The 18,346-nt window shown below is 42.6% G+C and overlaps 1 pseudogene; it reads left to right on the top strand.

Moving 5' to 3' along the window:
- The first annotated feature begins 716 nt into the window (after nt 1-716).
- Nucleotides 717-18,346, top strand: part of LOC125507363 (BTB/POZ and MATH domain-containing protein 1 pseudogene) — a 38,128-nt pseudogene continuing 20,498 nt past the window's right edge.

Raw genomic sequence — 18,346 nt, 5'->3', positions numbered from 1 at the left:
AGGTAAAGGGGAAGTGAAAGGGGAAGAATTTTTCTCTCACAAATCATGTGTTTCTTGAAGATGGCAAAGCCATGGTTAAACAACGTCTGGAGGGGAGGTGAAGGGGAAGTAAAAGAGGAAGAAATTCAATGAATTCCCACCTTTCCCTCCTGCTGGTGTTTCCTGGTACGCCTTCCTACTCTTCTTCTCTCTTTTTTCTCTTTTGAATGGGCATGAATCTCAGCTTGTTTCAGCAGCCATGGCAGCCTGGCGATGGGAGTTTCTTTCGTGGGGAAGAAGATGTCATGGGGCAGTTGGGGTGGAGGGAGGGAGGGTCCTGGACCAGCTGTAGGAAGGACGGACTCGGGGGAGGTGCACGTGATCCCCAAGGCCAGCTGCCCGAGCCGGGGGACCGCGTGGTTGGTGGAGGGCGCGTGACTTGTAGCGTGGGTGCCGTGGGATGGGTACTTTCCTTTTCTGGCCGAGGGGGACCAGGTGCTTTCCTATTTTGGCCGGCCACTCGGGAACGCAAGCAGGACAATGCGTGGTCGCTAGACGCGTCCCAATAAGTAATGTTGGATCTCGATCCTACGATTGGGCCATGGACAGACTAGCCGAAGAGTCCAGCTGCTTTCTCAGTCTAGTCCTTCCCTGGGCTTCACCGACACATCACCCAAAACCCTAGCCGCCGCTGCCCCCTCCCCTCCCCGAGCCACCCAAACCGACTACTAGACACCATGCCGACCTCCTCGCATGTCGTCGGCGACGGCCTCCCCTCCGGATCCGCATCCTCCATCATATCCGGGGTCGTGAGCAGCTACCACTTGCTGAAGATCGTCGGCTACTCGGGCACCAAGGAGATCCCCAATGACGAGGGGATCGAATCTTGCCCGTTCCGGGTGGGAGGCTGCACATGGAATGTACGTTACTATCCCAACGGATTAAGATCTGAGTACAATGATTACATAGGTCTTTGTCTCTTCTTGAATGATACAGTCGCCGGCGAGGCCGAGACTGTCACTATTAGGAAAAGGCCTGTTAGTGGTGCACCTGTTTTGGCAATTAATGGCGCACTACAGGTGCGCCACTATCATCACACCATTAGTAACTAATACTAATGGCTCACCCCCTGGTGCGCCATTAGTATATCAGACAGTAGTGGCGCACCAGGCAATGCGCCATTAGTATGTCCCATGGTGCGCCTTTAGTATGCCTCCCAGGGGGCCTATTTACCTTCTGCTCTGGGTTACTAATGGCGCACTAACAGACAATGCGCCACTAGTATTTTTACAGCAGTGCGCCACTAATGTGCTGTATGGTGCACCACTAGTATGAATATTAGATTTTTTTTCTTTTCTGATATTTGCACATGTTACAAAATATATTACTTCACAGAATATAGAAAGCACCACACAGCAACAATAGATTTATCGAATACAATAGAAGATTAGTCTTCGAATACAATTGATCATATTAGCTAGTCTCCGAATTCAAAATACCGAACAAAGTTAGAACACTACAAGTCTCGAGACCGCGAGTAGCGAGTTTGTATTCACATTACAAGTCGATATCGATCATCTAAACTACCATCACATAGAAGAGAGCTGCGGCCATCACGATTAGCATCATCGCGATGAAACTGGTCATCATCCGGTTCCTCCTCCGCTCCCTCCTCTCTCCCGCTAGATAGCATGCGTATCTAGCTGATGTCTACTACACAACCTTCTTCTTGTAGACGTTGTTGGGCCTCCAAGTGCAGAGGTTTGTAGGACAGTAGCAAATTTCCCTCAAGTGGATGACCTAAGGTTTATCAATCCGTAGGAGACGTAGGATGAAGATGGTCTCTCTCAAGCAACCCTGCAACCAAATAACAAAGAGTCTCTTGTGTCCCCAACACACCCAATATAATGGTAAATTGTATAGGTGCACTAGTTCGGCGAAGAGATGGTGATACAAGTGGTATATAGATAGTAGATAAAGGTTTTTGTAATCTGAAAATATAAAAACAGCAAGGTAACTAATGATAAAAGTGAGCTCAAACGGTATTGCAATGCTAGGAAACAAGGCCTAGGGTTCATACTTTCACTAGTGCAAGTCCTCTCAACAATAATAACATAATTGGATCACATAACTATCCCTCAACATGCAACAAAGAGTCACTCCAAAGTCACTAATAGCAGAGAACAAATGAAGATATTATGGTAGGGTACGAAACCACCTCAAAGTAATTCTTTCCAATCAATCTGTTGGGCTATTCCTATAAGTGTCACAAATAGCCCTAGAATTCGTACTAGAATAACAACTTAAGACACAAATCAACCAAAACCCTAATGTCACCTAGATACTCCAATGTCACCTCGAGTATCCGTGGGTATGATTATACGATATGCATCACACAATCTCATATTCATCTATTCAACCAACACATAGAACCTCAAAGAGTGCCCCAAAGTTTCTACCGGAGAATCACGACGAAAAGGTGTGCCAACCCCTATGCATAGGTTCATGGGCGGAACCCGCAAGTTGATCACCAAGACATACATCAATTGAATCACATGGTATCCCATTGTCACCACAGATACGCACGGCAAGACATACATCAAGTGTTCTCAAATCTTTAAAGACTCAATCTGATAAGATAACTTCAAAGGGGAAACTCAATCCATTACAAGAGAGTAGAGGGGGAAGAAACATCATAGGATCCAAATATAATAGCAATGCTCGTGATACATCAAGATTGTATCACCTCAAGAACACGAGAGAGAGAGAGAGAGAGATCAAACACATAGCTACTGGTACATACCCTCAGCCCCGAGGGTGGACTACTCCCTCCTCGTCATGGAGAGTACCGGGATGATGAAGATAGCCACCGAAGAAGGATTCCCCCCTCCGGCAGGGTGCCGGAACGGGTCTAGATTGGTTTTCGGTGGCTACGGAGGCTTCTGGCGGTGGAACTCCCAATCTATTGTGCTCCCCGATCGTTTTCAGGGGAGCCACGAGAGGCCCACGAGGGTGGAGGGCGCGCCCAGGGGGGTGGGCGCGCCCCCTACCTCGTGGCTTCCTTGAGGCTTCGTTGACATGGACTCCAAGTCTCTCGGGTTGCTTTCCTTCCAAAAATAAGTTCCGTGAAGTTTCAGGTCAATTGGACTTCGTTTGATTTTCCTTTTTTGCGAAACACTGAAACAAGGGAAAAACAGGAACTGGCACTAGGCTCTAGGTTAATAGGTTAGTCCCAAAAATAATATAAAATAGCATATAAATTCATATAAAACATCCAAGGTTGATAATATAATAGCATGGAACAATCAAAAATTATAGATACATTGGAGATGTATCAACATCCCCAAGCTTAATTCCTGCTCGTCCTCGAGTAGGTAAATGATAAAAAACAGAATTTTTGATGTGGAATGCTACCTAACATATTTATCCATGTAATTCTCTTTATTGTAGCAAGAATATTCAGATCCATAAGATTCAAGACAAAAGTTTAATATTGACATAAAAATAATAATACTTCAAGCATACTAACTAAGCAATCATGTCTTCTCAGAATAACATGGCCAAAGAAAGTTCATCCCTACAAAATCATATAGTTTAGTGATGCTCCATTTTTGTCACACAAGAATGCTCTCATCATGCACAACCCCGATGACAAGCCAAGCAATTGTTTCGTACTTTAGTAATCTCAAACTTTTTTCAACTTTCACGCAATACATGAGCATCAGCCATGGATATAGCATTATGGGTGGAATAGAATATAATGAGGGGGTTATGTGGAGAAGACAAAAAAGGAGAAAGTCTCACATCAACGAGGCTAATCAATGGGCTATGGAGATGCCCATCGATTGATGTTAATGCAAGGAGTAGGGATTGCCATGCAACGGATGCACTAGAGCTATAAATGTATGAAAGCTCAACAAAAGAAACTAAGTGGGTGTGCATCCAACTTGCTTGCTTACGAAGACCTAGGGCACTTGAGGAGGCCCATTGTTGGAATATACAAGCCAAGTTCTATAATGAAAAATTCCCACTAGTATATGAAAGTGACAACATAAGAGACTCACTATCATGAAGATCATGGTGCTACTTTGAAGCACAAGTGTGGTAAAAGGATAGTAGCATTGCCCCTTTTTATTTTCTTGTTTTATTTGGCCTTCTTTTTCTGGCCTTTCTTTTTTTATTTGGCCTTTCCTTTTTTTATTTGGCCTTTTTTGGGGACAATGCTCTATTAATGTTAATGATGATCATCACACTTCTATTTATTTACAACTCAAAGATTACAACTCGATACTAGAACAAAGTATGACTCTATATGAATGCCTCCGGCAGTGTACCGGGATGTGCAATGAATCAAGAGTGACATGTATGGAAGAATTATGAACGGTGGCTTTGCCACAAATACGATATCAACTACATGATCATGCAAAGCAATATGACAATGATGATGCGTGTCATAATAAACGGAACGGTGGAAAGTTGCATGGCAATATATCTCAGAATGGCTATGGAAATGCCATAATAGGTAGGTATGGTGGCTGTTTTGAGGAAGATATAAGGAGGTTTATGTGTGAAAGAGCATATCATATCATGGGGTTTGGATGCACCGACGAAGTTTGCACCAACTCTCAATGTGAGAAAGGGCAATGCACGGTACCGAAGAGGCTAGCAATGATGGAAGAGTAAGAGTGTGTATAATCCATGGACTCAACATTAGTCATAAATAACTCACATACTTATTGCAAAAATCTACAAGTCATCAAAAACCAAGCATTACGCGCATGCTCCTAGGGGGATAGATTGGTAGTAAAAGACCATCGCTCGTCCCCGACCGCCACTCATAAGGAAGACAATCAAATAACACCACATGTTTCAAATTTGTTACACAACGTTTACCATACGTGCATGCTATGGGACTTGCAAACTTCAACACAAGTATTCCTCAAATTCACAACTACCCAACTAGCACAACTTTGATACCACTATCTCCATATCTCAAAACAATCATCAAGTATCAAACTTCTCTTAGTATTCAATGCACTTATATGAAAGTTTTTATTATACCCCTCTTGGATGCCCATCATATTAGGACTAGTTTCATAACCAAAGCAAATTACCATGCTGTTTAGGACTCTCAAAATAATATAAGTGAAGCATGGGAGATCAATTACTTCTACAAAATAAGACCACCACCGTGCTCTAAAAAGATATAAGTGAAGCACTTAGAGCATCTACAAACTACTCCGAAAGGTATGAGTGAAGATCAATGAGTAGTTGAATAATTATGTAACTATGTGAAGACTCTCTAACATTTAAGAATTTCATATCTTGGTATTTTATTCAAACAGCAAGCAAAACTAAATAAAATAAAATGACGCTCCAAGCAAAACACATATCATGTGGCGAATAAAAATATAGCTCCAAGTAAAGTTATCGATGAACGAAGACGAAAGAGGGGATGACATCCGGGGCATCCCCAAGATTAGGCTCTTGGTTGTCCTTGAATATTACCTTGAGGTGCCTTGGGCATACCCAATCTCAGGCTCTTGCCACTCCTTATTCCATAGTCCATCGAATCTTCACCCAAAACTTGAAAACTTCACAACACAAAACTTAACAGAAAACTCGTGAGCTCCGTTAGCGAAAGAAAACAAAACACCACTTGAAGGTACTGTAATGAACTAATTCTTTATTTATATTGGTGTTAAACCAACTGTATTCCAACTTATCTATGGTTTATAAACTATTTTACTAGCCATAGATTCATTAAAATAAGCAAACACCACACGAAAAACAGAATCTGTCAAAAACAAAACAGTCTGTAGTAATCTGTAACTAACGCAAACTTCTGGAACCCCAAAAATTCTAAAATAAATTTCTGGATGTGAGGAATTTATCTATTAATCGTCTGCAAAAATAATTAACTAAATAGCACTCTCCAATAAAAAATGGCAGTAATTCTCGTGAGTGCTAAAGTTTCTGTTTTTTACAGCATGATCAACAAGACTTCCCCCAAGTCTTCCCAACGGTTCTACTTGACACAAACACTAATTAAAACATAAAAACTCAATAATAACAGAGTATAGATGATTAATTTATTACTAAACAGTTACAAAAATCAAGGAACAAAAATAAAGTTGGGTTGCCTCCCAACAAGCGCTATCGTTTAACGCCTCTAGTTAGGCATGATGATTTCAATGATGTTCACATAAAAGATAAGAATTGTAACATAAATAGAGCATCATGAAGAATATGACTAGCAAATTTAAGTCTAACCCACTTCCTATGCATAGGGATTTTGTGAGTAAACAACTTGTGGGAACAAGAATCAACTTGCATAGGAAGGTAAAACAAGCATAACTTCAAAACTTTAAGCACATAGAGAGGAAACTTGATATTATTGCAATTCCTACAAGCATATATTCCCGCCTCATAATAATTTTCAGTAGCATCATGAATGAATTCAACAATGTAACTAGCACCTAAAGCATTCTTTTCATGATTTACAAGCATAGAAATTTTACTACTCTCCACATAAGCAAAATTCTTCTCATGAATAGTAGTGGGAGCAAACTCAACAAAGTAACTATCATGTGAGGCATAATCTAATTGAAAAATAAAATCATGATGACAAGTTTCATGGATATCATTATTCTTTATAGCATACAAGTCATCACAATAATCATCATAGATAGCAACTTTGTTCTCATAATCAATTGGAACCTCTTCCGAAATAGTGGATTCATCACAAAATAAAGTCATGACCTCTCCAAATCCACTTTCATCAATATAATCGTCATAAATAGGAGGCATGCTTTCATCATAATAAATTTTCTCATCAAAACTTGGGGAACAAAAAATATCATCTTCATCAAACATAGCTTCCCCAAGCTTGTGGCTTTGCATATCATTAGCATCATGGATATTCAAGGAATTCATACTAACAACATTGCAATAATGCTCATCATTCAAATATTTAGTGCCAAAATTTTTAATGCATTCTTCTTCTAACACTTTGGCACAATTTTCCTTTCCATCATACTCACGAAAGATATTAAAAAGATGAAGCGTATGAGGTAAACTCAATTCCATTTTTTTGTAATTTTCTTTTATAAACTAAACTAGTGATCAAACAAGAAACTAAAAGACTCGATTGCAAGATCTAAAGATATACCTTCAAGCACTCACCTCCCCGGCAACGGCGCCAGAAAAGAGCTTGATGTCTACTACACAACCTTCTTCTTGTAGACGTTGTTGGGCCTCCAAGTGCAGAGGTTTGTAGGACAGTAGAAAATTGTGGATGACCTAAGGTTTATCAATCCGTAGGAGGCGTAGGATGAAGATGGTCTCTCTCAAGCAACCCTGCAACCAAATAACAAAGAGTCTCTTGTGTCCCCAACACACCCAATACAATGGTAAATTGTATAGGTGCACTTGTTCGGCGAAGAGATGGTGATACAAGTGGTATATGGATAGTAGATAAATGTTTTTGTAAGCTGAAATATAAAAAGAGCAAGGTAACTAATGATAAAAGTGAGCTCAAACGGTATTGCAATGCTAGGAAACAAGGCCTAGGGTTCATACTTTCACTAGTGCAAGTCCTCTCAACAATAATAACATAATTGGATCACATAACTATCCCTCAACATGCAACAAAGAGTCACTCCAAAGTCACTAATAGCGGAGAACAAACGAAGAGATTATGGTAGGGTACGAAACCACCTCAAAGTTATTATTTCCAATCAATCCGTTGGGCTATTCCTATAAGTGTCACAAACAGCCCTAGAGTTCGTACTAGAATAACACCTTAAGACACAAATCAACCAAAACCCTAATGTCACCTAGATACTCCAATGTCACCTCAAGTATCCGTGGGTATGATTATACGATATGCATCACACAATCTCAGATTCATCTATTCAACCAACACATAGAACCTCAAACAGTGCCCAAACTTTCTACCGGAGAATCACGACGAAAAGGTGTGCCAACCCCTATGCATAGGTTCATGGGCGGAACCTGCAAGTTGATCACCAAAACATACATCAAGTGAATCATGTGGTATCCCATTGTCACCACAGATACACACGGCAAGACATACATCAAGTGTTCTCAAATCTTTAAAGACTCAATCCGATAAGATAACTTCAAAGGGGAAACTTAATCCATTACAAGAGAGTTGAGGGGGGAAGAAACATCATAGGATCCAAATATAATAGCAAAGCTCGCGATACATCAAGATCGTATCACCTCAAGAACATGAGAGAGAGAGAGATCAAACACATAGCTACTGATACATACCCTCAGCCCCGAGGGTGGACTACTCCCTCCTCGTCATGGAGAGCACCGAGATGATGAAGATAGCCACCGGAGAAGGATTCCCCCCTCCGGCAGGGTGCCGGAACGGTTCTAGATTGGTTTTCGATGGCTACGGAGGCTTCTGGCAGCGGAACTCTCGATCTATTGTGCTCCCCGGTCATTTTAGGGTATATTGATATATATAGGCGGAAGAGGTACGTCAGGGGAGCCACGAGGGTGGAGGGCGCGCCCAGGGGGTGGGCGCGCCCCCCTACCTCGTGGCTTTCTTGAGGCTTCCTTGACATGGACTCCAAGTCTCTCGGGTTGCTTTCCTTCCAAAAATAAGTTCCGTGAAGTTTCAGGTCAATTGGACTCCGTTTGATTTTCCTTTTCTGCGAAACATTGAAACAAGGGAAAAAAACAGGAACTGGCACTGGGCTCTGGAGTAATAGGTTAGTCACAAAAATAATATAAAATAGCTTATAAATGCATATAAAACATCCAAGGTTGATAATATAATAGCATGGAACAATCAAAAATTATAGATAAGTTGGAGACGTATCACTAGCTTCCGCCTCCGCCCTAGTGGTGTACCCTTTGTAACTGTTACGCTGAAACTGTGAACCTGTCTCCGACACTCCTCCCAGTCGTCGTAGACTCCGGGAACCTTACCCTTGTACACGACATACGACAGAATCTCTATGCACTAGCCAAACAAAACGTTAGTAGCAATTCACAGACAATACATAAGCAATATATAAGTATGCAACAAAAGGATCAGAAGAGAAAAGCAAGACATTAATAGCACGATTCATGGTCCTACTAATAAATAGCATCGATTACATAAGTTGAGCGACTGTCCAAACCAAAGAGACATACAAGTTCATTAAAGTTTAATTACAACATGAGCTAATCGATATTTCAGAACTACACATAGCATCACTACTTTCGACTCGACTCAGGGACCGAAGCGTGGATGAAGCCGCCGTCTGTCGTGATGGTCATGAAATCGCGGGCGTTGTCAGCCTGCATTTGTAGCGTTGTTTCTATCTCACTGTTGGACGGTTGATATCTGAGGTAGAACTGCCCCGAGGTATGAAGGACATCTTGATGGATGATTTCCGCAAACTCCGACTGGATGCGAAAGAATTCTTGTCTGATGTCCGCGTCCTGGATTGTCGACAATCTTGCGGCCCAATCTTTGAGATTATTTGGTAGCAGAAGGTGATTATGGTCCCGTACGATCACCCGCATGTGATGGAGGGCGTAGTAGGCATCCTTCTGACCGCCAGGCGGCTGCTTGACAAAGGGGAACGTCATTTTGTGGGCGAACACGTGCTTGCCGTACCTACAAATTGGCCTGCTGAAGGTGCCTTCAGATCTGGCGTAGCCGGGGAGAACATCATCAAAAACTTTCTTGATATTTGTGTAGTCTTTCTTCGACTGACGGTCCGAGTCGAAATACGTGGCCATGGAATATTTCGGGCTTAAGAGGATGAGTGTGCAATGTGTGTCACTGCACAAAACACGGAATGTTAGAAGAAAAAAAGAACGATCGAAATCTAAGAAATCATATGTTACGGGGCGGTGAGGGGATGACTTACTCGGGAAAGTAAGGCACGAGGAAGTTATCCTTATCTAGGTTTGACAGAATGACACCTTCGAGGTATGAACTCGCGACTTGCCGGTCCCCAGCGCTGCCCAAGATCTTGGCACACATGTAGAAGGGGTCGACTATCAGCATGTCCAGGGTCTTGTCTCTAATGATCCGCATCTCCATACTCAGCGAAAATAGCCGAACGAAGGTGTAGTGCAGCGGATGAAGGTTAAACATAGCGAAGATGTCATCAAACCGCAGGACGATCATACCCCTGATGGCGCTATCCACAAAGCCCTTGCCCTCTGGCACCTTGGCCATGAAAACCGGGTATGCCACATCATTCTCTCGGAGACGCCACTTCTCCAAAGAAAGGACACTGTCATGCAGACTCCGCATAGCACCGGTTGCAGCATTGAGCAGATTAGTCGGTAGCATCGGCCTACCCACCACATGCACCCTCCTCGAGATATCCTTAGGTGAAGGTGGCCCGTCCTGAGCACGGATCGTACTCGGTGCTGGCTGGCTCACACCCTTGTTACTCTTTCTTTTCCGTCCCTTCTTCTTCTGCTGTAATGGGATCGAGTTCTGCTCACAGACAGCCTTCTTGAGTGTGTTGGGGCTGATAATATTTTGCACCTCGGCTATCTGAGGCTCGGTGAAGGCGGCATCTGGAGGCGTCTCTTGAGAACTGAACGCCAGACGACGCCTGTTGCAACTGGGTTTCTCCGTGGTACCAGCTAGATCGTCTTTTGCAGGGTTGTGTTCTTGAGAAGGAGGCCCCAAGAATTCGTCACCGTACCCATGTTCGTTGAAGTACTTATCGACGTTGGTAAATGTACCGTTGTCGTCGTCGTCATCCGGATCCTGTGCCATATGCATGTCCGGATCCTGTGCCATATCCATGTACGGTAGCGTTGTGGGGGTCTTGCCATGGCTTGGCGCCGGCACGACTGGCGGTGTTGTCTGTGGGGTGGTGTCCCCCGCCCCAAACGAATCTGGCTCTTCGGCCAAAGCATGGGCCAGCTTATGCAGGCGTTGAGGGTCATCACATCATCTTCATCGGCCCCATGGGGTCGATACGGAGGTAACATGTCATCGAAGCCCAGCAGCACCCGAACCAGTTGAACCCTATAAACGATGGGTGGCATCTGATTACCGTGGAACACGCGGCTGCCCGGTTGAACGATTCTGCCCTTAGGGGTTGTGTAGTCGGGATCGGTGTCTTCCGCGGCGTCCTCATAGCTGTGAGGTTCTTCCTCCATCTCCTGGGACAGCTCCCAGAATGCCTTGCCTGAACCGCCGGCCTCATCCTTGTGGGCCATGTTTCGCTCTAAATAGGAAAAAAAATTGGTCAAAAAGTTGGTTATTGTCAAAGAACAAGATCATGGTATCATCATTTAGGGTTTGTCGACACCGAGGCATCCTAAAAGCTAAGCTTTTATCATTTAGGGTTTGTCGACGCCAAGGCACCCTAAAAGCCTAAGCTTTCATCATTTAGGTTTTTATCGACACCGAGGCACCCTAAAAGCCAAGGTTTTATCATTTAAGGTTTGTCGACACCGAGGCCCATGCATAACACAAGAGGCAGTTGATCCTACTTAATTAAGTACTAAGATATCCCGACCCATGCATTAGTCGCAAGTACCCCATATGTCCTATTTTTAGCAAAGTCATGCTAAAATTCACGGAAAATTTCAGCATGACCTTTGCTGAAAATAGGACATATGGAGTACCCGAATTTGCCGGAACGGAAGTTAATCGACATTCCGGCAAACTCAAGGGCCTCTCGCCGTACCTGCAAAATCATCACGACACGATGGTCAGAGACAAAACCCAGCAAACTAGCACCACAATGTGCCTCTACTTTCATATGGAGGTGTTGCAACAACGTATATACTTTATCACATTATAAGTCCTCACACCATCAACTATGACAAAATCTGAGAGTATAAGTCTAGTTACATTCACCCAAGTCCAAACATAAAATTCTGTCCAACATAGTACAACCCACTTTGATAATTTCATAGGATTTAATATACCGAACGAAACCTGACAAGTGATATGTGTTTTAAGTATCTACAAAACAGCCTCTAAAATTTTCATGTTGTAACTTTATTTTAATACCACCTCAAAATACTGTACCCAGGAACATATATTTCGGGACAACAAACTAAACTGATAGCTGCTCTCAAACCATACATCCAAACGACACAAATAAATACTCTAAAGAAACCTTGAAACTTTATCTAAAACTTATGTAAAGGGGCCAACTCAAAATTCTGAGCCTAGCTAACTCATTTTTCAGATATAAGCTTGCTGTCCAGATTTGATAGTGCAGTTTTTCACCGAACCAAGTGCAGTTTACAGCCAGAGTCAGCCCAGTTTTTAACCCAATACGAATCACAGATAAATAAATTCTAGAGTTATGCTCACAACAGAAATATATGCGCAGGTGTGCAATGACAAAATTCTGGAGTTATGCTATGCAATCCAGAATGTAGTCTAAGGGGAACTAACTAGCAGCAGCTCATCTAGAACACATGTGAGTACTTCAATGGAAATAGCAACATCAGGAAGAAAAGAAGGAACATTGTCCCACAGTAGCAACAGCAGGTGTTCAATTAATCAAGCAGCAGGAACACACAAGCAAAGCATGGTAAAAAGAAACAAATTGGAAAGAACATAATAAGTATACACCATCAGGTTGGGCGATACGGCTGGGCGCGGCCCAAGCGTAGTGGAGGCGCGGTCGCGGTGCGGTGAGCGCGCCTGGGCGGGGCCAGGGGCCGAGGGGAGCACGGCCACGGGGGGCGACAACCAGGAGCTGGGGCGCGGTGGTGCGACAGTCTACGGCGACGAAATCAAAGGGGGGGAGGGGAACCGGTGCAGCTCACCGAGAGGAAGACGATGGCGAGCTCATGCGGGGCCGGGGTTGACGAGGTGACGTGGATCGACGGTGAGGCCGCGGTGGCCGGAGGTGGAAGAAGACCACGATCCGCACGATGCAGAGTCGTCGAGCTCGAACGGGTGGCCGTAGATGACGTAGAAGAGCATTGCAGAGCTCCTGGACTCCTTGGTGGGGTGCGGGGATGACGGTGGTCGCGGGGACGATGCGGTGACGATGACGACCTAGTCGGGTGAAGCAGCACGAGGGGAGGGGAAGTGGGGAGGTGCTAGGGTTTGCACAGGGGTCTGGCTCGGCCTTATCCAACAGGGGAGCCGGAGCGGGTGTGGAGCGGGCGCGGGGGTCGTCGGAGCGGGTGTGGCGAGGAAGGGAAGGGGGATCTGGCGAGGGAGAGGGAAGGGGGATCGGGCAAAGGGGTATCCAACTAGAGGGGGGAATGTTAGTAATGGCACACCATCTAGGGGTGCACCATAAAAACACTGACAGCAATGGCGCACCATCCTCTAGTGCGCCATTAGTAACTTTTTTTCTGATAGCAATGGCGCACCCTCCTTTTGTGCGCCATTAGTAACTATTTTTCATTATTTTTTGTCGCATCTAATAATTTGTTTTTTATCAAATTTTTTATTTTCATGAGGACTAAAACAGAAGATATCATCAATATCATCAAATTTGTTTTTTTGAAAATATCATCAAATTTGTTTTTTATTTTTAATTGAAAATATCATCAAATTTGTTATTTGAAAATATCATCAAATTTGTTATTTAAAAATATCATCAATATTTTATTTGGATTTTTAGTTGCATTCATTTGTGAATTGGTAAAACATTTATGAATATGAAAAAATATCATCAAATTTGAAGAATATTCATGAATTCAAAAAGTGCCCATGAAATTTAAAAATATTCATGAGTTCAAAAAATATTAACAAATTCAATATTCATGAGGACTAGAACAGAAGAAATATCATTTCAAAATGTCAAAATACAATCGAGAAATGAAGACTACGATTTAAATACAATCGATCTTAGCTAGCTATCTGTTCACAATCTTCTTGCCCTTCTTTTTCACAAATGGAGTTTTTTTGTTGAACGGACGTCCTTTAGGTAGGGTGGTCCTGCTTCTTCTTGTGGTGTATGACACTTCGTCGTCGTCGTCATGTTCCATCTTCGGGTCGCCGTATGATAACCCACAAGTATAGGGGATCGCAACAGCTTTCGAGGGTAGAGTATTCAACCCAAATTTATTGATTCGACACAAGGGGAGCCAAAGAATATTCTCAAGTATTAGCAGCTGAGTTGTCAATTCAACCACACCTGGAAACTTAATATCTGCAGCAAAGTATTTACTAGCAAAGTAATATGATAATAGTGGTAACGATAGTAAAAGGTAATAGTAACAAAAGTAATGTTTTTGGTATTTTGTAGTGATTGTAACAGTAGCAGCAGAAAAGTAAATAAGCGCAAACCAGTATATGGAAAACTCGTAGGCACCGGATCAGTGATGGATAATTATGCCGGATGCGGTTCATCATGTAACAGTCATAACATAGGGTGACACAGAACTAGCTCCAATTCGTCAATGTAATGTAGGCATGTATCCCGTATATAGTCATACGTGCTTATGGAAAAGAACTTGCATGACATCTTTTGTCCTACCCTCCCGTGGTAGCGGGGTCCTATTGGAAACTAAGGGATATTAAGGCCCCCTTTTAATAGAGAACCGGAACAAAGCATTAGCACATAGTGAATACATGAACTCCTCAAACTATGGTCATCACCGGGAGTGGTCCCGATTATTTTCACTTTGGGGTTACCGGATCATAACACATAGTAGGTGACTATAGACTTCCAAGATAGGATCAAGAACTCACATATATTCATGAAAACATAATAGGTCCAGATCTGAAATCATGGCACTCGGGCCCTAGTGACAAGCATTAAGCATAGCAAAGTCATAGCAACATCAATCTCAGAACATAATGGATACTAGGGATCAAACCCTAACAAAACTAACTCGATTACATGATAAATCTCATCCAACCCATCACCATGCAGCAAGCCTACGATGGAATTACTCACGCACGGCGGTGAGCATCAAGAAATTGGTGATGGAGGATGGTTGATGATGATGACGGCGATGAATCCCCCTCTCTAGAGCCTCGAACGGACTCCAGATCAGCCCTCCCGAGAGGTTTTAGGGCTTGGCGGCGGCTCCGTATCGTAAAACGCAATGATTTCTTCTCTCTGATTTTTTTCTCATCGAAACTCAATATATGGAGGTGGAGTTGGAGTAGGAGACGCAACAGGGGGCCCACGAGGTAGGGGGCGCGCCCTAGGGGGCGCGCCCACACCCTTGTGAGAAGGGTGTGGACCCCCTGGTCTTCATCTTTGGCGAGGATTTTTTATTATTTTTTCTAAGATGTTCCGTGGAGTTTCAGGTCATTCTGAGAATATTTGTTTTCTGCACATAAAACAACACCATGGCAATTCTGCTGAAAACAGCGTCAGTCCGGGTTAGTTCCATTCAAATCATACAAGTTAGAGTCCAAAACAAGGGCAAAAGTGTTTGGAAAATTAGATACGACGGAGACGTATCAACTCCCCCAAGCTTAAACCCTTGCTTGTCCTCAAGCAATTCAGTTGACAAACTGAAAGAAAGAAAGAAAAACTTTTACAAACTCTGTTTGCTCTTGTTGTTGTAACTATGTCAAACCAGCATTCAAGTTTTCAGCATAGATCATAGTTAACCACATTTGCAATAATTCTCAGGTCTCATGATTACTCATATCAATAGCATAATCAACTAGAAAGCCATAATAATAAATCTCGGATGACAACACTTTCTCAAGACAATCATAATATGGTATAACAAGATGGTATCTCGCTAGCCCTTTCTGAGACCACAAAACATAAATTCAGAGCACCTTTAAAGATCAAGGACTGACTAGACATTGTAATTCATGGTAAAAGAGATCCAATCATAGTCATACCCAACATATATTAACAGTGATGAATGCAAATGACGGCTGCGCTCTCCAGCTAGTGCTTTTTAATAAGAGGGTGATGACTCAACATAAAAGTAAATGGATAGGCCCTTCGCAGAGGGAAGCAGGGATTTGTAGAGGTGCCAGAGCTCGGTTTTGAAATAGAGATGAAATGTATTTTGAGCAGTATACTTTCATTGTCAACATAACAACTAAGAGATGGCGATATCTTCCATGCTAAACACACATTATAGGCGGTTCCCAAACAGAATGGTAAAGTTTATACTCCCCCTCCACCAACAAGCATCAATCTATGGCTTGCTCCAAACAACGAGTGCCTCCAACATACATCAGGTCCCAGGGGGAGTTTTGTTTGCAATTAATTTTGATTTAGTTTGCATAAAGTATGGGACTGGGCATCCCGGTGACCAGCCATTTTCCCGTGAGTGAGGAGCGGAGTCCACTCCTCTTGAGAATAACCCGCCTAACACGGCAGATAAGGACATCCTTTGTTGATACATGAGCTATTCGAGCATACAAGACAGAATGTTTATTTGAAGGTTTAGAGTTTGGCACATACAAATTTACTTGGAACGACAGGTAGATACCACATATAGGAAGGTATGGTGGACTCATCTGGAATAACTTTGGGGTTTAAGGGATTGGATACACAAGCAGTATTCCTGCTTAGTACAAGTGAAGGCTAGAAAAATACTGGGAAGCGACCAACTAGAGAGCGACAACAGCCATGTACATGCATTAAAATTAATAAACATTGGATGCAAGCATGAGTAGGATATAATCCACCATGAACATAAATATCGTGAAGGCTATGTTGATTTTGTTTCAACTACATGCGTGAACATGTGCCAAGTCAAGTCACTTAAATCATTCAAAAGAGGATACCACCCCATCATACCACATCATAATCATCTCAATAGCATGTTGGCATACAAGGTAAATCATTATAACTCATAGCTAATCAAGCATGGCACAAGCAACTATGATCTCTAATTGTCATTGCAAACATGTTTATTCATAATAAGCTGAATCAAGAACGAGGGACTCATCATATTTACAAAAACAAAAGAGGTCGAGTTCATACCAGCTTTTCTCATCTCAGTCAGTCCATCATATATCATCACAATTGCCTTTCACTTGCACGACCGAACGGTGTGAATAATAATAGGAGTGTACATGCATTGGACTAAGCTGGAATCTGTGAGCATTCAATAAACAGGAAAAGACAAGGCAATATGGGCTCTTGGTTAAATCAACAATAATGCATATAAGAGCCACTTCAACAATTTAATTATGGTCTTCTCCTACTGACCCCCAAAGAAAAGAAAAGAAATAAAACTATTTACACGAGAAAGCTCCCAACAAACAAAAGAAGAACGAGAAATATTTTTGGGTTTTCTTTTTAATTATTACTACTACAGCAGAAAAATAAACTACTACTAATTTTTTTGGTTTTTCTTAAGGTTTAACAAACACACAAGAAGAAAACAGAAAAAAGAAAATAAACTAGCATGGATATTACAGTGAAAAAGTATGAGCACCGACATCTAGCATTGAGTGTGTGTGAGCATAAATGTAATGTTGGTGAGAAATACGTACTCCCCCAAGCTTAGGCTTTTGGCCTAAGTTGGTCTATGGCCACGGCTGGCCTGGCGGATATCCATAATAATAGTTTTTGGGGTCGTACTGTGATGAGGAAGAATAGTTGGGATCATACTGTGATGAAGAAGAAGACTCTGACTGCCACTGGCTGACAGTCATCTCTGGATCCCAAGAATAAACAGATTGTCGTGGAGGGTCATCTTGTGGTTCCTGTTCTGGCTCCTCGATTGGTGTAGGGTTCCGGTAGGCGTGAATAGCCGTCAACGGAACAAGGTACGTGCCTGCAGTCAAATCAAACAAAGAAGGAGCAGGCAAGGTAATAGTCTCGGGATGATGTTTATTAAAGAACAATTGATATTTAAGCTCCCCTGCCCTATTTTTAACAATAAAATCATGTGCCACCATACTTTTATGATCTAGATAAACACGGGGCAGCACCTTTTCTTCCTTCTCAACATGCCTAATAGGTATGTTAAAATGTGCGGCTAGGCGTGTGGCATAGATTGCCTCCAAAGATGGGGCCCTTAGTACGGTTCATATTTAACCGTCTAGCAATAATATCGCTCAAACTAAAAGTGTTATCACTGTATAAACCTTGGAGCAGAATAATTAAATCAGGGATACTAAGGTTTCCAGAATTTCTGCGTCCAATTAAACAACGACTAGCAAATAATGCAAAGTAACGCAAAACAGGAAAATGTATGCTAGTGATTCGTGCGTCGGAAACCTTCCTGGTTTCTCCTACAATGATATTATCAATAAACCCAGCCACATCATCATGATGTGGTTCTTCTGTCTTGCCCTCAAAAGGGACTAAACAAATCTGACAGAAATCATAAAGTGACATCTCCTTATGCTCATCATATAAATGAAACTCCACCGTAGGTGGTGAGTTCCTAGAATGAAAATGAAAGTTTTGCACAAAGGTATTTGTGAGTAAGAGATACTGATCGCATT

The sequence above is a fragment of the Triticum urartu genome, chromosome 5A (assembly GCF_056163025.1).
Source record: "Triticum urartu cultivar PI428250 chromosome 5A, HENAU_Tu73, whole genome shotgun sequence".
NCBI lineage: Eukaryota > Viridiplantae > Streptophyta > Magnoliopsida > Poales > Poaceae > Triticum > Triticum urartu.
This window is presented reverse-complemented; position numbering and strand designations above follow the sequence as displayed.